General features: G+C 37.5%; 2 protein-coding genes across 10 annotated transcripts in view; one reads left to right on the forward strand and one right to left on the reverse strand.

Moving 5' to 3' along the window:
- The window catches only part of LOC117992689 (uncharacterized), a 342,159-nt gene that overhangs the window by 313,578 nt on the left and 6,615 nt on the right, over positions 1–21,966 (forward strand). The window lies entirely within an intron of this gene.
- brat (brain tumor) overlaps positions 1–21,966 on the reverse strand; it is a 545,260-nt gene that overhangs the window by 74,554 nt on the left and 448,740 nt on the right. The gene's annotated exons all lie outside the window — the stretch shown is intronic.

Here is a 21,966-nt window from a genome sequence, read left to right on the forward strand (position 1 = left end):
ATTGGTACTGATTCTGAGCACACCTAAATTTTAGAGTAGGTATTCACATCCTCTTGTTTGGTACAACAAATTGGTATCCTTTGAATTGGAAGCGAAGACCCGGAAGACCATTAAAAAGATGGGAAGACGACCTCGCGAAAGTTGCGGGGAAGATTTGGAGTACGCTGGCCAGAGATAGGTGTACATTTAGTAAAATGGAGGAGGCCTTTACCGCCACTGGCGGCCCTTGCATAGAACTTAAGTAAAAAAAGTGCAATATAAAACTTTTATTGTAGAGATTAGATTACTTAAATTGTTTAGTGTAAATATTAAGTAAGTTGGGAAGAATAAAAATAAGAATATCTAGTTTAAACTATAGATAAAAATGTAAAATTAATTAGTAAGGGATAAAAATAAAGCTTTTTTATTATTTATTATTATTATTTATTATTCACATCCTCTTCTTACTAATAAAATATGAAAAGGACAGGCCCGTCACGGTCTATCATAAATCATCCTTAAGCTGTTGCAGGCAGATACCTTCTTGACGAGTGCCCTTGTAGTCCAACTTTAAAGTCGTAAAGTAAACAGACTTTGTATTGTGGAAACTTGATTCGTACTTTATTACATTATGTGCCCGTATACCCCAAAGTTGGCAACTTGGAGTCACGTTCGCATAAAGCAGGTTTAAGTTCAACTTATGGGGGAGATAAAAGATATTTCGAGGTGAAATAGCGCCTATAATTTGTTGAGTTCGCAACTTGCGAGTGTCTTTGTTTAATGTCTGTAACACAATAGATACGGGGCAATACACAATAGACGAAGTTTTGAATTTTAAAGAATAGGTTGAATATTAAATGAAATTTCATTTCATTTTATTTTGGAAGCTATAATAAGAACAGACAATTCTATTAAATAAACTGAAATCTAAAGTTAAAAAAAACACCATTAAATTAAAACTAAAATAAATTAAACCTAAAATCTCATCGAGACCACCATTGTACGGATTGTAACCATTTAAATTGTTTTACTAATTTTACATGCCTGATTATGTAAGGTGCATGTATAAGATAAATGGTTAGAGTTGCTATTTTTCTTAAACGAAATAATAAATTATTTAATGATAAAGCAATAAGTAATGGTAAAGATAAACTTTGATTTGGAGGGAGTTTTCCCTGAATAAAACAGAGTATTTCCTTATACAATCTTTTATTTTGTTGTCTACCTTCAACCACGCGCTAGTATTGATAACGAACTAAGGTCTAGGCTCTCAGTAGGTTACTTCCTGACTCTATTGTCTCTATATTCTGAGGCTAATCTAGCTCATGCATTTCTACTGCAGAATTTGTAATGACATTTCATTGTAAAAAATATGTCTGCAAATAAAGAATCTTGAATCTTGAATAGATATTGCACGTTACTGTGAATCATAGCCACAGTATTATCGGAACATTTTCTCTTTAATGAAAATCCAAGTAATAATCAATCCAAGAAAATCCAATCCATACCTACTTAATATTATAAATGCGAAAATGTATCTGTCTGCCAACTAATGTTTTACTGCCTATCCGCAAAATTTGGTACAGAGATATTTTTATAATTTTTTAGTGTTTACCTACAATTCAAGGAAATTACTAAATAATTTTTAAATACATATCACCAATTTCGTCACTGGCAGTAGCGAGACCATGGCCGAGTGGTCAAGGCATCGGGCGCGAACCCAGAAGATGCAGGTTCGATTCCTGCCGAACACAATTTTTGTATTTAAAAAATATTTGGTACAGAGATAGTGCATCCCGGGGATGGACATAGGTTACGTTTCGTCGTTTCGTCGTAAAAATCAAAGAGATCCCACGGGATTTTGAAAAAATTGAATTCCACGTGGATGAAGTTGCGGACATCATCTACTTGGTGTAGAGATAGCTTGCATCCCGTAAATGAATATAGGCTACTTTTTATCCCGGAAAATAGAGCATGAGTTCACATGGTTCATTAAACTCGGGGCCACAATAAAATTGCAACAAGAAAATATATTTAAAAAAAACATGAAACTATACATTTTAATTGATCGATTCAATTAAAACGAAAAATTCTCTTGTTTTTATCCTTTTTAACTTTAAAGCTTTCATGGTATATTTATATGAAAGAAAAAAAATATTTTTTTGGACAAGACCGCTGCAGTTTTTAATTTTATACACCGATCATGAAACCTATTAAAATATTCCGAGAGAAGGCTTGAAATTCATTTTTTAGTTAAAAATACTACCGATTTATTCTTTAACAAAAAGGGCTATAGAAAAATATTTCAAAGAAAAGATTTCAATTGAATTTTTAAAGCTGGTAACTGGATTTATTCGAGCATTAAACCTGGTTCTAAATGCAAACGAATCGGAGCCAACAAATTAAATCTAATGCTCGATGGAGCTCAAGGTACGACTAAATGGTGCTGAAACCCTCGCCACACATTTGAACCAATATTGGAAATGTTGGCATATTAAGCGTCTTATAGACGCGACGATAAGCTCGGAAGATCCGCTTTACATGCAAACCTTGACCAACCAAGACCTTGCAAAGTGGAAGCAATTTATTAGGAAAGCGGATCCTGGCATAAGGCTGCCTGTCCACTGGTGCGGAGCGGAGTGGAGATGTATATAGTTGACCAATCAGAGTTTTGTCAGATGACGGAATAAAATTATCGCGTTATTTACCGACATTCTGATTGGTTTGCTCAACACATCTCCGCTCCGCTCCGCACCAGTGGACAGACAGCCTAAATGTGCGTTTCCAAAGGATGTGTTTCCATTGAAGCCGAGTTGAGCGGAGACGTGTTTTGGATCAATCACATTTATTGAGAGATGCCGCGATAAAATTATTATTATAGGTACACTTTATGTGTACCACCACAAGAAGGAAAATACAGACAGATAAAAATATATAGAAAAGGCGGCTTTGAGCGATCTCTATCAATCATCAAGTCTTCTTATCAAGACGTCATTATGCATTAAAACTAAAACCTAATACATACATTTCATCAATCAAATACTACAACTCACAAAAAAATACACAGAATATAATATTTTGTTAATTCAAATAAACTTTTATAAGTGCTTTTGATTGCTGTATTATTACACTTCTATTATTGCAGTATTAAACGTTGAACCTCTTCATTGTCGTTTTACAATAATGAGTGACTTTGGCGGGACGTTCATCAAGATGGACCGTGTGTAAGGCGCTTTAGTTAGATTTGGAGCGACGATTTTCTCGAACATAGTGTATATTTCTAGTACGATATCTAACAGTATTCTGGGATAAATTTTATTCGGGGAGTTTAAATTTTAAATCAAACTAAAATTATTTAAAGTTACTTAAATAAGGACTCTTAAGCACTGGGTTAGCGTGACAGACTATGGCCTAAGCCTTTCTCATTCTGAGAGAAGACTCGTGCTCAGTAGTAGGCCAGCGATTGGTCATAATGATGATGATTATGTCTGTTATTATTAAGTCTACTACTGGTTTAGAACGCTTTTCCTACTGCAAATGAATCGCAGTCTTTTCCGATAGAAGTCCACAGGTGGACATAGATTTTTGTGGGTATTTCACACTCCGTGACTCCACAGACTTGTGCCGCTTTTGTTTAACAGTTTCCGGATTTCATCATTAGATACCAGCATTGACTTATATATTACTTCGCATGGACAGGGCTATTGGACAAACAAAATGGCACCGATTCAGTGGTGCTTTAGCACCAATGCAACCTCAGTGACAGACGCCTGGATTTCAAACGGGTCGTTCATTAGTATCTAAGAGGTGGCGCTGATTTATTTTGTTCCAAAACCGTGAAAAACTTTGTGCGCTTGACAATATCTTGTCATTTATATCGATGGATACCAATTAGTTATTTTTAACGGATTTTAGGTTACACAAGTCTTAAAAGCAAGACAAAGCGCGTGAAAACAAAATGTCTTTTGGACAAAACTTAACGACTTTCAACTTTTTATTTATCAAATATCTCTCCCGGTTGGCTTCTAAGAAATAAACTCCTTACAATCTTCCAGTATACAAAAGTATAGATAAAACAACTTATACATTTTCACGGAACACCACAGCGTTTCCCAAAAAAAAAGAAATTAATGAACTTCACACAAACGCACCGACATCCGCGCCCATTTTAACATGGAACGCGGCAGTATACGGAACTAAAATTGACCCATATATTTCTTCAAAGTTGCACAGCCAGTGTCGTCGCTTGACAGTTCAAGAATAATTGGTTTTAGGCGGGAAGTCGCCGACGGTTTACGAAGCACGATTTAAATACTGGCCGCCATGTTTTATCTTTCATCTGTAAGTTGTGACTTGTGACGTGACTAACGCGATTCATGTTTGTCCAAAAATATTGTCCCTATTTCGGCTTGTTAATTTGTCACTCAAGTATAGTGCATACATTTTGAGAACTCACTCGCCATTTTTGCTCTATCATGTGTCAACTGTCAACTGTAATGTCAAAAGTACGATTTTAGTCCTTAATCTAAAGGAAAAGTACGGTTGCACTTTTTATATGACAATTGACACATAACAATGCAAGTTAATGACGGACAGCGCCATCTATTTGTGATTTAGTAAGCTAATTAATTAACCACAAATTCACGTTTTTCGGTTTTTTTCCTTTACTTGTGCTGTAAGACCTATTTACCTGTCTTTCATGGTTCTAGGTGAACGGGAAGTACCCTATAGGTTTTCTTGACAGACACGACAGGCATAATATATACAACTGATTCTACAAGGGTTCCTTTTGAGGTACGGAACCTTAAAAAAAATCTTTAAATAATTTCGTCGAGAAAAAAAGTTGAAATCTCCAGGGGATCATACGTTTGTATTTGTAATAATAATTCTTCTATTCTTTTACTACACATTTTATTTCACAAACAAAGTTATAATACACTTAGCAACTTTACCAATTTACTTACGGGGGCACAACAAAAGCAATCAAACTGTATAAAATTTATATTTCGGCCTTTGTTTTTGAAGTCGGTAATATGATGTGAGATTTGCCGAAGTATTTTCTTTGTGATATTAAAAGAAGATAAAAAGTTATTAGACATACATTCTTTATTCTTCAACAAGTTTATGAAGAAACTTCAAAAGTAAGCTTAAATATTATGTAAATAGGTAAACCTAGCATATTATGTACATGTACAATTTATTTCAAGTCAAATATCATAAGTATTAATAACTGAAACAAGCAGCTGTGATGGACGGACATAAGGACAAAGTAGCAACGAGGGTTCCTTTTTTATCATCTTGGTACTGTACCCTAAAAATTTAATAATACATAGCTTTTGCCCATGACTTCGTCCGCGGGAAATTAGGTTTTAATCCCGTGTAGCCCAGTAACCGTAGTACAAGATTTTACGTCTCACAAAACCAAACCAAATTCGAGAGTCGAAATACTTCCGCGTTACAGTAAAATTGACCTAAACAGCCTTGAATTGAAGTCAAATATTCAATGCCACTGATTTTAATTTCGCAATGTTTCCGCTAGGAGCGCTGGCTGTAGAAGTGTAGACAAACTTGAGCTTTAAAACAAGGCATGTAAGATCCAGTTTACTGTAACGCGGAAGTATTTCGACTCTCGAATTTGGTTTGGTTTGGTGAGACGTAAAATCTTGTACTACGGGTACAGAATACTAATTTTTGTACAACCCTCTACCAAATATATACTCTATTTTCAACGAAAGCCTAAATACCAATTTTCATATATGGTATATCCATGAAAATCTGTACCCATATTATAAATGCGAAAGTGTGTTTGTTTGTTGGTTTATTGGTTTGTTGGTTTGTCCTTCAATCACGTCGCAACGGAGCAACGATGGGTGTAGTTAAAGACCTGGAGAGTGACATAGGCTGACATTTATCCCGGAAAATCAATGAGTTCCATCGGGATTTTTTAAAAACCTTAATCCACCCAAGTCGCGGGCATTAGCTAGTTTGTACATATTTAGGCTTTCGACACTTCAAGACTGACAGACTTCAATACAAACTTCTATTTTACCCCTTTAGAGGTGGAATTTCCAAAAATACTTCCTGTGGATGCTTACGTCATAATAGATAACTGTATGCCAAACTGCAGCGCTGTGTCCAGTGCAGTGGTTTAACATGTGCGTTAGGTAATAAGAGTCAACAAATCAGTCACTTTTTCCTTTTGAAGTTTGATTTGGTGTCAGATAAGATACTGCGCCATTCTGCTCTGCTCTGCAGGTGACTAGCTTACGCTCGCGATTTCTTCCGCGTGGACTATACAAATTTCAAACCCCTATTTCACCCCCTTAGGAGTTGAATTTTCAAAAATCCTTTCCTAGCGTATGCCTACGTCATAATAGTTATCTGCATACCAAATTTTAGCCCGATCCGTCCAGTAGTTTGAGCTGTGCGTTGATAGATCAGTCAGTCACCTTTTCCTATTATATATTTAGACTGGCTTATACTTGCGACTACGTCCCCGTGGATTACAGAAATTTCAAACCCCTACTTCACCCCCTTGGGTGTTGAATTTTCAGAAATCCTTCCTTAGCGGATATCTATGTCATAATAGCTATCTGCATACCAAATTTCAGCCCGATCCGTCCAGTATTGAACTGTGCGTTGATATATCAGGCAGTCACCTTTTCCTTTTATATATTTAGAAGATATAAGGTAAGTACATACGTTGATTAAAAAAAGTAAGCTAATGACACCCCTATAATATAAAGTGCCTAATCCGTACCCAACAGGCTCATTTGCGCCTCTGTCTCTGATTACATCGACTATCTTAAGCGCTGGAGCCTTAATAACTCGAAGGCGAAGCGAGACGCCGAGTGTCAATTTATCTTGGCACTTCCACCGTTTGTCTGAATTGAATTATAAAGGTGATAACTTATTTTCAACAGTTGGACCTAATGACGTTTGAGCACTGATAAAAAAAATTCACCATATTATGAGTACTAGCTAATGCAAGCGACTTCGTACGCGTGGATTTAGATTTTTAAAAATCCCGTGGGAGCTCTTTAATTTCCTGGGATAAAAAGTAGCCTATCTCACTCTCCAGGTCTTTAACTATACCCATGCAAAAAATTACGTCAATCCGTTACTCCGTTGTGACGTGATTGAAGGACAAACCAACAAACCAATAAACCAACAAACAAACACACTTTCGCATTTATAATATGAGTACTGAAGTACTGATAATATGAGTGCTTATTTTGTAGGTACATTAACACTACCCATATTACAAATGTGAAAGTGTGATAATTTGTTGGTCTGTCCGTCCGTCCGCGTCTGTCCGTTGGTCCGTCCTTTTACCTGTCCGTTCATCGGCCCGTTTGTCAGCCTGTATCTCATGAACCGTAATAGGTAGAGTTGAACTTTTCACGAAGTGTGTATTTCTATTGCTATTATAACAACAAGAATTTAAAAATAGCCACCAATCACCATGCAAACTAAAGAAAATAAAAAGTACGTAGTATCTTTTACGATGCTACGGAACCGCTCGTTTGCGACTCCGACTCGCACTTGACCGATTTCATTTCAATTTATAAAAAAACCTGCATACCAAATAACGAATTTTCGAAAAATAACGAACTTCATGTTGGCCGTTGGGTATAAATACTAAGCAATACCTAAATAGGTACTTTATAATCCCTTACCGATCTTTTAATTAATGGGTTCGAAATCAAAGAAAACTTGTTGAACAGCTGTTCTACCCGGCTTCAAAGGCCCGAAGTTGGTTTCGTTTCGTAAAGCGATGAAACCGAGTTCGGGTAAGATACGGGCCTCAATTAAAATCTAAACAACGGTATCGACTGTGCCCTTTAGGAATTGAGCTTATAATTTGGGTAAATTTAGATTAAAAACACGTTTCTAAAAGATTTTCCTATCTCAAAACGTTTCAATTAAGGTCTTCGATATCAAGTTACAGCTTAGCAGCTAAGCGATACTTTAGTCTTAGGAGGCGAAAGTATTCCGTTCACAATAACTTTTCCCCTGCCGTCAATGTTGGCACCATTGCTTTGTTCGCTTTATTATTTAGAGCTTAGGGTTTATTATTGTGTGATTTGCAATGGTGCCAATATAACGTCGGGGGAAAAGTTATAGTGAACGGACTGTACCTACTGTACGTGGCCCATACGACCTTGTCACCTGTATCTTTATCGTACAAACTAGCTTATGCTCGCGACTTCGTCCGCTTGGACTACCCAAATTTCAAACCCTTATTTCACCCCTTTAGGGGTTGAATTTTCAAAAATCCTTTCTTAGCGGATGTCTATGTCATAATAGCTATCTACATGCCAAATTTCAGCCCGATCCGTCCAGTAGTTTAAGCTGTGCGTTGATAGATCAGTCAGTCAGTCAGTCAGTCAGTCACCTTTTCCTTTTATTCGATTATTTCGATTCAACTATTGACAATCAAAAAGTGTACAATGGTTATAACGCGTAATATTTAACTCTTCACGCGCCATTTAAATTTTTTGTGTTAAATTTCATGTCAGATTTTAGTCCTTATTTTAAAGGTAAAACGTACTTATGATTGCTCGGTGTGGCACTACTGAAGTCGGAAAGCCATAAAGCAAAATAAGAAGAAGAAGTACTTTTGACATGTCAGTTGACCCATGGACTTAAAATGGAGCGTGAGGAGTCATTTTGTATGGACTATACCTATTTTGAATGAATGCTTTGTGTTTGAGACAGGATTACACGAGTAATATGAACAAGATTGAAAACGTAAATCGATAATTTAAGGCATTCTACAGTCTACACCCGCCGACTCCAAATCCCGCATTTCTAAAAATATGACCCTAGAAAAACGTTAAAGAAAGCTCAGAACTTAATTTATTTTTACTTCATAAAGTCCATTCGGGTAATGGCCAAAACTTGTTAATAGCGCTTTTTACTTAAGAATTTTATATTCACATAAAGATCTTAAGGACTCGTATTCTTATTTCTCGTTGAATAAAAACCATTGTATGATAAAAAGAGTGATGAAATTGCTGACAAAGGTTTCATGTTTAATGTGAAACCGTTATAAATAAATGCAGGGACTTACTTGGGACTAGAAAATCTTTTGTTTGGGACTAGAAAAAGTCACCTGACCGTGTGAAAACATTTGAGGGGGGACACTTCTCACGTCTTGGGGTGACAGGAATAATAGTTTTAACGGTTAAGACATGGATATGGGGTCTTATACTTTATTATAGCATAAAAGTTAATTATGCAAGCGTGTAAGGATACTAAATCGTTGAGCAATGTTGCACCACTAATGCCCGGTGTACAAACTACCTTAAATAGTTTCACTTGGGTTTTAATTTATACACCGTTGTGAACAAATAACGTTTACTGGACTTACAGAATTTTATGCAGATAAGTAACGTATTTTTATTGTGAAATACTTCATAAAGATTTTATGGTATTATGCTACTGGAGCCGACGGACATTGGACACAAGCAGCTGAAGACAGTGGATGTGGAATATTGTCCAATTGTGGACCATCCATCACTCAAGACGTTGCCAATGGATATAAGTTATGGGATTATGTGTTAAATTGCAAGCTTCATGAGTCTAGAAACAAGTACTAGAGCTAGTTATTACTATACTTTTACTCTAAGCGTTAGTTCAGTCTTGAAAATTTCAAAATTAGTAAGAAACAACTTTATATAGCAATATATTTCTTAATCTGCGGGTTACTAAGCGGATGATATTGGAATGTAGTAACATAATTTGTTAACATTGCGCACGTACCTACTAGACAAGTGTCAGTAAAGTTGTGCAAACATCGTCCAGTATGTAGGCGGCCTTACACTTATTACAAATTTAATTTGAACGCGTTTTGCGAAATTTGTCTCGGTTTATGAGAAATTCAGGACTTTATTAAATAGTTTCTTTGTAGATACGAAAGTTACTTTTTTCGGAATGTTGGTTGGGGCGTCTATTTATAAACATTTTTTGCACTGCGATATTCCTTTGAGCAATTATGTCTTGGCCGTAATATTTTGCAAGAATCTTTTTATTGGGAACTATAGCACGGAATTTTTTGACCTATATAGCTCAAACAATCATGTTTGAAATCTGTAAGGGCGACCTCGTTAATAGCAATTGGGGTCGACCTTTCCTATTTTAGGGGCCAGGAATCCAATGAAATGGAAATATGTGGAAGATTTTGAATTGAGAATTTAGTATGCTGAACTGAGTTTTACTAATGGAGAAAGGGGGAACTCACCAATAGGAGAAAGCGCGAGAAAGACACCGAAAAAATCTGCTAGTTTAACCCTAGTCTTCCGAACAAAGCTCATTGCCCTTTGGCCTTTGAAACTATTAGTAAGACAAATGTTGTTAGTGAGTAGGAGCCCTAATACAGTAAACTAATTTTTAGTATAATCTATTTTATAATCGGGTTTACTGCAAACAGCGTCAAATGTGGGTTAACCTAACAAAGTTCAAGCTGACCAAGGCCTTCCCTCTAACTATATATAAACTTTAATCTACTTAACTTCACGTTGTAGAATAACTTATTCGCAGATTAAACTTTTCTAATTTAAGTTACCTACCGAATATTTTTTTAGTGTAAAGTTTACCTGAAGTTTTACTTTAAATTACAAGTAATTTAGATTTAAGTTTTTTTTTTCTATAATACCAAAAACTTCCATTCATTGTTATGACCAAAAAGTGTTAAAAACAACCTCATTTATTTTTTAGATACACATTTTTTAAAAATAAGAATATAAACCAATGATGACTAATATTCCCCTTCCCCTCCAACTAAGCGTAAAGCTTGTGCTAGGAGTAAGTACGACAATAGTGCAACGGGTGGGGTTTGACGGCGCCGCGACGACCTCTCGGATTTCAGTCAGCTCCTCTAACCGTCGAGTTCTTGAATATATACCAGTCAGTCAGTTTCTTTATACATTGTAGACAAAGATCTAATTTAGTTTAGTTTAGAGGAAGTTATAAAAATAATACTGACCTAATTTTGATATAACCTTAATTCTTAATTCAAAACGAGTACACGCACTAGATCGCTGTGCCTTAAAATACTATCACTACTTAGGCAATGCATCGAAATTCCTATCTACAACAGGTGCGCAATACCGCAACAATAATTACATACAATTTCCACATCAAATCACCTATAGAGTGAGAGCCAGCGCGTGCCAGACCTTCGTTCTTTTATAAAAGCTGAAAGTTTCTCATACTATTTCTAACACTATTCTGAAGAAAATATGAAAAAAAATAGACTTTATACATTGACGTAAGATTTTTTACACCTTTATTACCTGCCGCTGAATTGCGGTAGAATGACAGCTACAATGTCACGATGGCAATCACCTCTGATTGGTTGATAGTCGCTCACTATTGGCTACAATGCTTGTTGCAACAAGAATACCATAAATTCAGCCAATCACAACTATTGCGATAGAAATAATGATTTGATGCAGGTTTTTCGGAATCGACCAGCTATTATCTCCCAAAGCCACCATGATCCAAACAAACATCCAAGCAAGCGTCCCTACCAGCGGTGGACACTATACGCAGAGAAACTTTCAGCTTTTATAAAATAACAAAGTTCTGGCACGCGCTGGCTCTTAGTCCACTACTTTAATATAAAAAATCACACACATGACACAATCGGTAACCCGATTACGTGTCGCTATAGGTTAGCCATAATTGCATTATTCACTGCAGCGCTGATAAAGTGTGACGTCACGACACATCAAAAATCAATACTTGTCAAGATGACATTTCCGTAACTGCCACCAGTACCCATTTGTGCGCTCCCGTGTGGTCCAAGCGATAAGTGACTTTCAAGCACAAGATTCCTGAGTGCTTAAAAAAATCCGTTTAGAAAAATCCATTGTGGTACAAGCGATAAGTAACTTTGAAGCACAAGATATCTGTAGTAATAATACCTATTATAAAATAGTGCAAGTATGCCTGTCTTTTTTATTTATTTCAAGATAGGCTGGCGGTTATTAGGGTAACTTTCTTATACTCTATGGTTAGTCATGGCATTATTGACTGCAGCGCTGATAAATTGTGTCGTCACGACACATCAAAAATCAATACTTGACAAGATGACATTTCCGTAACTGCCACCAGTAGCCATTTCTGCGCTCCTTTGTGGTACAAGCAATAAGTGACTTTCAAGCACAAGATTCCTGAGTGCTTGAAATAATCCGTTTCAAAATTCGTTAAGAAAAATCCATTGTGTGATAGTTAGTTATCTGCATGCCTTTCAGCCCGATCCATCCAATAGTTTGAGCTGTGCGTTGATAGATCGATCAGTCAGTCTCAGTCAGTCAGTTAATCAGTCAATAAGTCGGTCATACCATACTCTGAATCAGCACTTATTTTCGTGGACTACGAGAAAACATTCCGCCGCGTCGTCGAAAGATAATCCTTATCAAGCGAACATCTCATCGGGAAAAATAATTTAGAGCAGAAATAAAAGACAACTCGCTCATCGCTTATGCTTTGGTAACAGAAGTCGACAGGCTCTTTACGTGAACAAAATGAAAGTAATTAATTCTATTATTAATAGCGAGTGGCAGCCCTGAGGAATGCCTGCTATGAGTAATAGGGCTTTTTTCGCGCCCTAACGCCGCCATATTAAATCTTTGTCTTTTGATATTACCTATTGTCGTACAGATATCGACTTGTAAAAAAATTAATAAAAATGGAAGACAATAGTTTAGATGTATAAGTACGCGATAGGTCGAGATGGCAATCGGGGGTGGGGACGCCCCGCACACCTCCCGTGCTAACTTTGTGAGGGATAGCGCGGGTGACATGCGGGTGTGCGGGGCGTTCCCCCGCCTCATACCCCGATTGCCATCTCAACCTCTCGCGAACTATAAATTGATGTAATAAACTGAAAATCCCACTAATATTATAAATATGTGAAAGTGTGGATGTTTAGATGTTTGGATGTTTGTTACTCAATCACGCAAAAACTACTGGACGGATTTGGCTGAAATTTGGAATGTAGATAGATTATGCCCTGGATTACAACATAGGCTACTTTTATCCCGGAAAATTAAAAAGTTCCCGCGGGATTTGGAAAAACATAAATCCACGCGGACGAAGTCGCGGGACTACTCGCGGAACTAGCTGATCTAGTTTATACTAAATCGAGACTCGGTAATTAATTATTATCTGAGGATAGAAATCAAGCGCATTTTTCTAACCCAGTTTATTCATATTTAAACATTTATTTTCAAATTCAAATAGAAGTTCCCTTCATCTAAATTACTTCAAAAATTGAATAAAATGCTTTTGAATGGTTAAATTAATCACTCGTTCGGTATTCCTACCAAGAAGAATCAGTGAGAAACTCGTCGACTGCGCGCTATCAAAAAGAATGCTCCATACTAAAAAGTTTCATATAATTATTACCCACTATCCAACTATTTGTTAATTCATTATTCCATCTAGATCCATAAATCTCAATTAATTTAATATTTAGTTAGGAAGTTAACTATACCGTTGGTGAAATGAAATAGGGAATTATGCAAGCTCCCTACCTTGATTGCTGTGATAGTTATTACACCGAATGTCCCCTGTTTAGACAGCGACTTCATTGCATAAGCGGAGCGCTAATAGAAGCGATTTTTTATATAAATTTGGCTGAAGTCCCTATGTAAACGTGAGCCCCCATGCTTGGCAAATTGTATCCACATCGGATTTTGATACATTTAAATTCAAATTTAAGGATGTAAAAACGCACCGCAACTCACCGCACCGTGGTGCGCGCTAGCTCTAATAGTCTAAATAATGGCGCTGATTCTGTTTTTCGCTAATTTAAATTTAGGGTATCTGCATCCTCTTCTTTTTAATATTGCTAAAAAAGGACGGGACATGAATTTTACAATTAAAGACTCTAAATTTTAGTGCACGCTACAAATTTAAACGATACGCTCACGACTGGCAGCTAAAGTCACGAGGTTTGACAGCTCTAAATTAAACTGTCAAACTATGTCTGTCCTTTTCATATTATATTAGTAAGTAGAGGATGCGAATGCTCTAAAATTTTTAGTTGTGCTCAGAATCAGTCCCAATGTATACCATTTCTAACTTAAAAATCGCTTACCGCTCAGTCCATTCAATCGTCAGACCCTTATCACAGAGACATTCGAGATTTGGTATTCAGATTTTAGTTAGTCGTTAGGTTCGATTTGATTTATGACCGTGAGGTATACCGTACCGCTTCCGCGTCGTGCTAAGTGCCCTACCATTGTAGCCAGACCACCGTGTGCCGCGCCCTAATGGTGGGAATGAGTGAGTGACAAATGGTAATCACTAGCAACTGAAATAGAAAGATTTTTATTCAAATTATCATCATCATCATCAACCCTTCGCTGGCCCACCACTGACTGGTCTCTTCTCAGAATGAGAATGGTTAGACCATAGCCTACCACGCTGGCCTAGTGAAAGAAAGAAAGAAGGAAAGAAAAAACTTTTAATTTTGAAAGCTGCGCCACACATTACCAGTTAAACCTACGGGTTGGGTTACCCCGGCGGCGCCTCTAATACTTGAGCAGTAAAGTCAAAAGACCTCAAAGAGAAAGAAGCGCCGGAATAAACTATGTTATGTGTGGCACAGCCCGAAAAAAGTCCCCGACTCAGCATAAATGCCGTATGTCTTGCATATGTTCAAAAAACATCATGATCAACCCATCGCCAGTTTACTACAGAGCACGAGTAACATCGTGAGGAAACCTGCATGCCTGAGAGTTCTCCATAATGTTCTCAAAGGTGTGTGAAGTCTGCCAATCCGCACATGACCAGCGTGGTAGACTATGGCCAAAACCCTTTTCACTCAGAGGAGACCCGCGCTCTGTAGTGAGCCGGTGATGGGTTGATCACGATGATGATAAAGTCTATAAAATAACAGTAGAACTATTAATTATACTAACAGAAATTAAGTACATAACAGTTGTTCCTATTCGATCAATTTAATAATAAAACAGTAACCGCAGCCGTGGTGCGAATAATTAATTCCCACACCCTAACCTGAAAAGTGTAATTTTTATTCATTATTTTCTTTGTTCCCTCGACGCCAAACTTTGTAATGCGGTCCGAAGGAAAGAGTTTCCTTTGTTTCCTAATCAATAAATATTTTTTTCACCCGCAAAAATTACTTTGTTTGCTTCGTAGAAGACTACCTGTCGTGTTAAGGGTTAAGGCAACGCTGGGGTAGTATTGTCCCTTCTTATTTTTGTTGCTATCCATCAGGTAGAATGCGTGTTGTTAAATAAATACACATTACCTTTATAATTCTTATAGTTCCTCTACGTGATCAAATCAGAAATGAGGAGATCCGTAGGAGAACTTACGACATAGCTCAACGGGTTGCGAAGCTGAAGTGGCAATGGGCAGGGCACATAGTTCGTAAAACCGATAGACGTTAGGGTCTCAAGGTGCTGTAATGGCGACCTCGCACAGGAAGACGCAGCGTTGGAAGACCCCCCACTAGGTGGACGGACGACATCAGACGAGCCGCAGGGAGCCGGCGCTGGCTCTTATTAAATTAACCAAATAAAAAGAGATTTAAAATTAGCAATAATTAATACCCATCCTCACCTTGTTACAATGTTGTTAAATCTAATATTGGCACTCAAAAAGTGATAAGTTTACCCATTATTATGTATAAAATATTTGACTGGACTGAGTTCAATAGAGCTTCTGTATGTATAACATTTGTATAATTAGTTACGTCTCGTAGGTATATAAGAAGGGGGCCGGCATAATGTCCGTCGTATGACTAAGTAGGCGATTACTATTTTCCGAGAATCTGTCTGTTTACAAGTGCGACGAACGAAACAATTAGTTGATTCCGGGAAGTTCTGGGCATTTTACCTACCTACTCATATTATTAAGATATGTACTTATATTATTAAGATATTGTATACCTGGTAACAATAGGAGCTATTCGAAAAAAAAATCCTTGATGGTTTTGTTTTTAGGATTCCGTAGCTCAAAAGAAAAAAAAAAGGTCAACGACTCGCACTTGTTTCAATGACAAATAAATCAAAATGGCCATAAAAAGAACAGTGTTATTTTTGTACGATAGTACGGAAACTACGGAACCTTTCGTGAGCGAGTCCGTATCGCACTTACATAACATACAAAACATAATCATTTTGTCACGTTCTAACAAGAGCTTAAAATATGCATTTAGCTATCACGCTCTAACAGTAAGTGTCACAATAGGGCTACTTCTAACAGTCCTTGTTCTGAGCGCTCTACAAAGCCGAAATGTCATTCCAATGGCCGATGTACATTACTTTCTGCCGCGTACTTTACCTAATTTCTAAGCAACTTTTGGCAGGTAACATAGGCTGGCTGGAGCTCAATGACAATCATATGTGATCTACAGTGGCGTGCACAGGAGTTCAAGCCAGGGTATGCATTTAGGTATGAACTTATTTTACGGCAGGTTATAATGAAAAATAAGCATTGATTTATTACAATAAGGGTAAGCAGTGCGTTTATGCTTCTATGAGCTGCACGCCACTGGTGATCTAGTGGTAAGCAATGATGAGGTCTAAGTCTAGGTTGGAGAGCGCATGCCTAGAAGATGCCTATTTATTGTCAGAAGTCGGAAGTGCACCTTGATTTTATAGAAATTCCCAGCTAGCAAACAAAACATGTCTTCATGTTTTTAGTTATGTAAATTAATTCAGAGGAATGGAAATTTTTAGTTGACCAAACTGTAGTTAATATTTTTTAATTTTTTTTTTACTCAGATTCAAGTAAGCCCTTGACTACAATCGCACCTGTTGGTAAGTGACGATGCAGTCTCAGATGTAAGTGGGCTAATGTGGAAAGGTTATGACAGTTGTTAATAAACCCATGCCCCTTTGGTTTCTACATGGCATCGTACCGGAACGCTAAATCGCTTGGCAGCACAGCTTTGCCGGTAAAGTGGTAACTAGCCACGGCCGAAGCCTCCAACCAGACCAGTCCAGTTTAGAAATTATAAAATACTAAATCCCTGCAAGGAATCGAACCCGGGACCTCCCACTAATAAGACCACAGTGCTTACCACTGCGCCAGGGAGGTCGTCAAAAATAGGTACAATTCAATATGATAATAGCGCGTGAGGAAAATTTCCATGTAATATATGTACCTAACCTACTGTAGGCATTTCTACCAAATGATTTCGCAATGATTACGAAACAAATTGAAATAGTTATTTATTCATACACGTATATACCTACCAAAACAATAAAATATTATATGAAAAGTAGGTATTTCGTAATGGAAAAATCCTATTTTTCTAAATTATTATTCATAATATTTTTTGTTCTATTTACAAATAGCGCCATACAATCGTCATATTGAGTTTTTTCAAAAAAATTGTAGACAGTGACACTCAGCATGTTGTAAGGATTCTAACTTTGGCGATGGGTTGATCATCACTACCCCTATTATAAATGTGAAAGTGTGTTTGTTTGTTGGTTTGTCCTTCACTCAATCTCAATCCAATCACGTCGCAACAGAGCGATTTTTTGCATGGGTAGATATAGTTAAAGACTCAGAGAGTGACATAGGCTACTTTTTATCCCGGAAAATCAAAGTATTCCCATGGGATTTCAAAAATTAAATCCACGCGAACGAAGCCGCGGGCATCATATTATAGTGATGACATAAGTATTAAGACTTAAGTACCAACTATAATACGAATTCTGTAAATATTACACTGCTTTTTTTGGTCAGCCGTGTACAAAGAGGTAAGTACCTACCTATTTATGGACCAAAAATAACATCGTAAGCTTACAAATCGGAAGGCAATTTGTCTAAAAGGCTTCCCTAAGAACACACTGAAGGTAATCGTATAACATGTGAACAAATGAACAGCAGAATTGGATGAAACTTGTTCGCCGAAACCTATCACTTGCTATAACGATGAAGGGAAAAAACGTGACGAAACCTAGAAAGCCTGAGAGTTCTCCATAATGTTCTCAAAGGTAGGTACACAGTTACACACCTTCTGCCAGCCCGTACTTGGCGTGGTAGACTATGGCCAAAACCCTCATTCTGAGAGGAGACCCGTTCTCCGTAGTGAACCGGCGATGGGTTGAACTATAATATGAATCCTGTAAATATTACACTCCTGTTTTTGGGCTTTCGTGTAAAAAGAGGTAAGTACCTATTTAAGGACCAAAAATAACATCGTAAGCTTACAAATCGGAAGGCAATTTGTCTAGAAGGCTTCCCTAAGAACACACTGAAGGTAATCGTATAACATGTGAACAAATGAACAGCAGAATTGGATTAAACTTGTTCGCCGAAACCTATCACTTGCTATAACGATGAAGGGGAAAAACGTGACGAAACCTAGAAAGCCTGAGAGTTCTCCATAATGTTCTCAAAGGTAGGTACACAGTTACACACCTTCTGCCAGCCCGTACTTGGCGTGGTAGACTATGGCCAAAACCCTCATTCTGAGAGGAGACCCGTTCTCCGTAGTGAGCCGGCGATGGGTTGAACTATAATATGAATCCTGTAAATATTACACTCCTGTTTTTGGGCTTTCGTGTAAAAAGAGGTAAGTACCTATTTAAGGACCAAAAATAACATCGTAAGCTTACAAATCGGAAGGCAATTTGTCTAGAAGGCTTCCCTAAGAACACACTGAAGGTAATCGTATAACATGTGAACAAATGAACAGCAGAATTGGATTAAACTTGTTCGCCGAAACCTATCACTTGCTATAACGATGAAGGGGAAAAACGTGACGAAACCTAGAAAGCCTGAGAGTTCTCCATAATGTTCTCAAAGGTAGGTACACAGTTACACACCTTCTGCCAGCCCGTACTTGGCGTGGTAGACTATGGCCAAAACCCTCATTCTGAGAGGAGACCCGTTCTCCGTAGTGAGCCGGCGATGGGTTGAACTATAATATGAATCCTGTAAATATTACACTCCTGTTTTTGGGCTTTCGTGTAAAAAGAGGTAAGTACCTATTTAAGGACCAAAAATAACATCGTAAGCTTACAAATCGGAAGGCAATTTGTCTAGAAGGCTTCCCTAAGAACACACTGAAGGTAATCGTATAACATGTGAACAAATGAACAGCAGAATTGGATTAAACTTGTTCGCCGAAACCTATCACTTGCTATAACGATGAAGGGGAAAAACGTGACGAAACCTAGAAAGCCTGAGAGTTCTCCATAATGTTCTCAAAGGTAGGTACACAGTTACACACCTTCTGCCAGCCCGTACTTGGCGTGGTAGACTATGGCCAAAACCCTCATTCTGAGAGGAGACCCGTTCTCCGTAGTGAGCCGGCGATGGGTTGAACTATAATATGAATCCTGTAAATATTACACTCCTGTTTTTGGGCTTTCGTGTAAAAAGAGGTAAGTACCTATTTAAGGACCAAAAATAACATCGTAAGCTTACAAATCGGAAGGCAATTTGTCTAGAAGGCTTCCCTAAGAACACACTGAAGGTAATCGTATAACATGTGAACAAATGAACAGCAGAATTGGATTAAACTTGTTCGCCGAAACCTATCACTTGCTATAACGATGAAGGGGAAAAACGTGACGAAACCTAGAAAGCCTGAGAGTTCTCCATAATGTTCTCAAAGGTAGGTACACAGTTACACACCTTCTGCCAGCCCGTACTTGGCGTGGTAGACTATGGCCAAAACCCTCATTCTGAGAGGAGACCCGTTCTCCGTAGTGAGCCGGCGATGGGTTGAACTATAATATGAATCCTGTAAATATTACACTCCTGTTTTTGGGCTTTCGTGTAAAAAGAGGTAAGTACCTATTTAAGGACCAAAAATAACATCGTAAGCTTACAAATCGGAAGGCAATTTGTCTAGAAGGCTTCCCTAAGAACACACTGAAGGTAATCGTATAACATGTGAACAAATGAACAGCAGAATTGGATTAAACTTGTTCGCCGAAACCTATCACTTGCTATAACGATGAAGGGGAAAAACGTGACGAAACCTAGAAAGCCTGAGAGTTCTCCATAATGTTCTCAAAGGTAGGTACACAGTTACACACCTTCTGCCAGCCCGTACTTGGCGTGGTAGACTATGGCCAAAACCCTCATTCTGAGAGGAGACCCGTTCTCCGTAGTGAGCCGGCGATGGGTTGAACTATAATATGAATCCTGTAAATATTACACTCCTGTTTTTGGGCTTTCGTGTAAAAAGAGGTAAGTACCTATTTAAGGACCAAAAATAACATCGTAAGCTTACAAATCGGAAGGCAATTTGTCTAGAAGGCTTCCCTAAGAACACACTGAAGGTAATCGTATAACATGTGAACAAATGAACAGCAGAATTGGATTAAACTTGTTCGCCGAAACCTATCACTTGCTATAACGATGAAGGGGAAAAACGTGACGAAACCTAGAAAGCCTGAGAGTTCTCCATAATGTTCTCAAGGGTAGGTACACAGTTACACACCTTCTGCCAGCCCGTACTTGGCGTGGTAGACTATGGCCAAAACCCTCATTCTGAGAGGAGACCCGTTCTCCGTAGTGAGCCGGCGATGGGTTGAACTATAATATGAATCCTGTAAATATTACACTCCTGTTTTTGGGCAGTCGTGTAAAAAGAGGTAAGTACCTATTTAAGGACCAAAAATAACATCGTAAGCTTACAAATCGGAAGGCAATATGTCTGAAAGGCTTCCCTAAGAACATACTGAAGGTTCTCGTATAACATGTGAACAAATGAACAGCAGAATTGGATTAAACTTGTTCGCCGAATATGTGTTACACAATATACGTACACTACCTACTTACTGAACAAAGAATGCAATCATAAAGGCGTTTTATTTCACTTGACCTACAATTTTTAGGGTTCTGTATCTCAAGGGTTGGGGTTAGGGTTCTGAAACAAGGAACCCTTATAGAATCACTTCTTTGTCCGTCTAGGTACACTACCTACTTACTTAACAAAGAATGCAACGATAAAGGCGTCTTATTTCACTTGACCTACAATTTTTAGGGTTCCGTATCTCTAGAGAAAAAAGAATTCTTATAGAATCACTGCTTTGTCCGTTTGTCTGTCGTGTCTGTCAAGACCCGTCAAGGGAATCAAAACTTATAGGGTAGGTACTTCCCGTTGCCCTAGAATCATGTTTGGCAGGTAGCACGCAAAGAGAAAAAAATCCGTTGAAGATAAATAACAAAAAAGTGTTATCTCTTGTACGATTGTACAGAACCCCTTGTGAGCGAGTCGACTCGCACTTTCTAGTTTTTTTTTCATTTAAGTATGTATATGTAAACAAAATTCATTAGTCTAATAAAGTTGCATAAATTTTGTAGGATTATGAAATTATAATTACAATAGCATATTATATTTAACTTGAAAATTAATATTATATTTATATATATGATATCATAACAAAAATAATATACATATTATATTGATATGTTACTATATGAAATGGATATATGAGATTAAAATATTATGTAGGTAGATACTTAAATAAAATGAAAACAAAAAACTATTTTCAAGGTTTCTAAAAAAGCCACAAGTAGGTAGGTAGGTCCTCGTATATCCTAATAGTAGTAGTAAGTAACAAGAGATTAATTTAAATGATTTGAGCAAAAACTAGTCGTACAAAGAAGTACCTATACAGTCAAGGGCACACGTCTAAGGTTAATCAACTTAAGGTGAACTCGTAAACTTGGTCTAAATTTAGTTGTCAAAGAAACCAGTCCATGTTGAAAGAACACGTGGCTACGTAGCTACACACCTACCAGTGTCTCAAGCGCACTCCACCGTATGAAACCATATCCTGATATAGTATACTAAATGAAATGACAAAAAAGCAAAAAAAATTGCTGTGTTAAGTTGTTGTTGAGCAGAAATTCAATATCTACCTACTTATAAAATTGTTTTATATTTAAAACCTATCCCTCTAACAAAGAAACCTGGAATAGCGGTGGAATAGTTATACTCTATTTTGTCATTCTCTGTCATCA

The sequence above is a fragment of the Maniola hyperantus genome, chromosome 22 (assembly GCF_902806685.2).
Source record: "Maniola hyperantus chromosome 22, iAphHyp1.2, whole genome shotgun sequence".
Lineage (NCBI taxonomy): Eukaryota > Metazoa > Arthropoda > Insecta > Lepidoptera > Nymphalidae > Maniola > Maniola hyperantus.